This window comes from Acomys russatus, chromosome X, assembly GCF_903995435.1.
Source record: "Acomys russatus chromosome X, mAcoRus1.1, whole genome shotgun sequence".
In the NCBI taxonomy this organism is placed as follows: Eukaryota; Metazoa; Chordata; class Mammalia; order Rodentia; family Muridae; genus Acomys; species Acomys russatus.
In genome coordinates this window covers 95,348,715-95,351,546 of record NC_067169.1, presented here as the reverse complement: position 1 = coordinate 95,351,546, position 2,832 = coordinate 95,348,715, and the positions used below count along the sequence as shown (strand labels likewise).

The 2,832-nt window shown below is 31.3% G+C and overlaps 1 non-coding gene across 1 annotated transcript; it reads right to left on the bottom strand.

Annotated features, from left to right (window-relative positions):
- Nucleotides 1-266: 266 nt before the first annotated feature.
- On the bottom strand, nucleotides 267-407 carry LOC127186038 (small nucleolar RNA SNORA48). Its single transcript, XR_007830292.1, has one exon. It is a non-coding gene; the product is annotated as a small nucleolar RNA SNORA48 (small nucleolar RNA).
- Between the last annotated feature and the right edge of the window lie 2,425 nt (nucleotides 408-2,832).

Here is a 2,832-nt window from a genome sequence, read left to right as displayed (position 1 = left end):
TTCTGTCAGTGGCATGGCAGTCAACAGATCTGTTTGTCTTTCCCCTCCCTCACTGCTCTGCATGGTAGAAGGTGAAGCTCTGTGTGTCTGTGGCCTGCCTGTGTCATGGGGCAGAGGGCAGGTCTGTGTGCATCTTTCCCTGCCTGCACCATGAGGCACAGCATGACACAGCATGGTTTGGCATGGTATGGTGTGGCGTGGCAGAATGCAGGTCACTTTCTTCCTCTTCCTATGCTGTGCTGCCTGGATTTTCTTTTATTTGATGTTTATGTGTCCTAGACATAAAACAGCTCTGGCCTCCAAGCCAGGCATCAAGCGAGGATGAACAAAGGACTGCTATCTGCTCTGCCCCTGACTGATATAAGAACAACACCAACAAACTGTCTCTTTGTCCATTATCGGTAGAAGGGGCTTATCTCTTTATAACGCCAAATTTTCTTCTTTTCAAGAGTAATTGAGGATTTTCATTTGTCTTCTACTATTAGTTTAGCCACTCACAAGTACTTTACCATGCAACATATTTGTTCCCCTTACATAAGGCCCATGCCTTCAATATTCTGTAAGTGATGTTTCACCTTTGTATTTGAATGTCTTTATTTAAGGAATTAACTTTATTATTAACATATTTAATCAAATGATATCTTTTGCATCTTCATTTAAACTTATTTTCAATTTTATTTTTCTGTGGCTTATAAACTGATATATAATTTTTATATTCTGTGGAACTCATTCAGATTTGCCTCCTGGTCTACTTAAATTTGATAAAATAACACATTATTGCATTAGTTTTCAATACAGTATAAAATTGTTATACATTTAGAAACTTAAATCATCTATTCATTAGTTCATAAATTTCATAGGGCAAAATAAAAAAATATATAGATTTTACATAGGGTGTCATAGTGCCCAAATCAAGATTTTGGTAATCCTGGATTCTTATTGAGAATCTTTTAGGAAAAGCATGCTTTCATTTTCATGTTTTGTAGTACTTAATTATTGGTGAATGTTATACTGAGTTCAGATCTCCTTTACTTTATTAGCTGTTAGCTTTCTCATTTGCTTTTCTTTACCACCTAGTTTATTTATATAGTTTAATTCATTCAAAGTCCTGCCAATTTCTGACTCTTCTGTAACATCTCTCACTTCGACCAATAAGATAATTCTTTGATTTTTAAACATTCATGTAATTGAAGTGAACCCATCTCAATAGTCCAAGATAATCTGTCTATTTTAACATTTGACATAATATTATCTACAGCTTTTTACACTGTAGAACATAGTGTAATAATAGGTTCCTAGAATGAATATCATTATGGATCCATGTGGCTGCCCATAGGTGCTCATGTGCTTATGTTTAAAAGACCTATGGGTTTGCAAAAATTTGTCTAATTACTAACATATAAAATTTACTGTGTTTTTCAGAATACAGCACTGTTTATTATAATTCTGAGCTCATAAACTGAGGTTTATGTTTTTTATTATAGTCACTTATATTATTTATAGCACTTATGATTTTAATCAGCTCCAAGTCTTTGCAACATTTCAGAAAACATCCTAAGTGCTTTATATGAAACATTTTTTTAAAATCTTTACAATACTGTAGGGTAGATATTTTAAAAGATTACTAAGTATGTGAAAATGGAGAATAATTAAGTTGGCCAAGGCCAGAAAGCTGAGGAAGCTGTAGAATATGATTTAAGTTTAACATGCTTCTAATTTACTATATAAATATGAACCTTGTATTTAATAGTTCATTATCATAGTATTTCCTTTTAGGATTATTTATTTCATGTGTTTTCGGTGCTTAGAACTTCTGCAAGAGCAACAAGTGCTCTTAAACATTGAGCCATCTCTCCAGTTCCAACAAAATATCATTTGATTACAGTTTGTTTATGATGCTTGTTTTTGAAGTGGGATAAAATTTTAAGCATCTAAATAACTGGTTTTTGTGTGATATTTCTTCTTGATTCAAAGTGATAAAATAACCATATTTTTCCAATAAAATAAACTATACAAGAGATTAAAAGTGAAAACTAAAGCACACTTCTATAATATAGTAAGTGTATGTGACAAACATATTTTGAATGAATTTATTCATCTGTATCATGGGATAATTGTACTGATTGCTTTCTTACTATTTTTAAAGCATTAAATGAACATGGATGTAAACTTTTAGTAGTAGATACCATGCAGTAAACAATCAATGTATGTTAGTGATGCTGAAGGAGATAAAAATAACATCCTCAAATTCATAATATAATTCACTACAAGATTATTAAGCAGTTATAACAAGATTTGTAAAAACACTATAAATCTCTATATGTTCAATGATACACATTAGGAATAGAATTAATTTGATGCTATTTAACTCAAACCTCTATATAGATATTTTATTTTTAAAAGTTAGATGTAGAACACTTATAACAATGAAATAATATAATAAACTGATTCGATGAAAACTTTAAGACCTGTGAAATATTGCATAATAAGTTATCTCAATAATCTATGCTCTGAAACAACCTGTCTATAGTATAGTGGTGATTTTGTAACAGTTTTTGAAATTATACTTACATAATTTCCCCTTCTCTTTTCTGACTCTAGCCCCTCCCATACACCCCTTTCTTATTCTCATATTCATGGTCTCTTTTCCTTTAACTGGTCTTATACAGCAGTGTATCTCATGTACACACATACACACACACATATTACTAGATAAATGCTAAATGAGTATTTAGTATTAACTTAATATATATTACTAAATACATAAACACAATCTGTTTAGTCTATATAATGTTACCTGTATATATATGATCTCAGGAAGGGGGAAATTTC